This window comes from Odontomachus brunneus, unplaced genomic scaffold, assembly GCF_010583005.1.
Source record: "Odontomachus brunneus isolate Ranch 3 - 2012 unplaced genomic scaffold, Obru_v1 Obru_scaffold_328, whole genome shotgun sequence".
NCBI lineage: Eukaryota > Metazoa > Arthropoda > Insecta > Hymenoptera > Formicidae > Odontomachus > Odontomachus brunneus.
In genome coordinates, this window is record NW_022639778.1 from 78,627 (window position 1) to 79,217 (window position 591).

A 591-nucleotide genomic window follows, 5' to 3' on the forward strand; every position below is an offset into this window, starting at 1 on the left:
ATTGTTCTTGACACAAATGTATTTCTGACAAATCGTGAAATCATTGAAGAAGCAAGAGATGTTACTTTCAAGAATTATCCACGTCCTTCTATTATAATTCGATGGACTGTTATACTATATATATTATGGGTATGATAAATTAATGAATATAACAGTTAATTATTTATATTCTTTAATGCTATATTTATGGATTTTGTTTATATAAACAAATTGACGAACAATAAACGAAAATCGCGCTTTATCCAATACTCGTGAACATATTATAGTAGAGAAATCGAGCATTAAATATTGAAAAAAATTGTTAGAAATTGATGGTTCTCTGAGAGTACCATCAAGCAACAAAGCGTTAAGCGGAGTTTACAATAGAAGTCGTACAAATTGACCAATCGCGATTGAGTTTGAGAAAAGTAATTGACCGCGATTGCTCAATTTCTACAACTTACAACTCTAAGACCGGTATTCGTAGTCCTATCTTATATTTAAACATATATAAACATATATATGTTACATATCTAATATGTAACGATGACTATTTGCATAGTGAGAATCTATCATGGTTAAATGTGTAAGAAATTAGAATATGTAGCGACA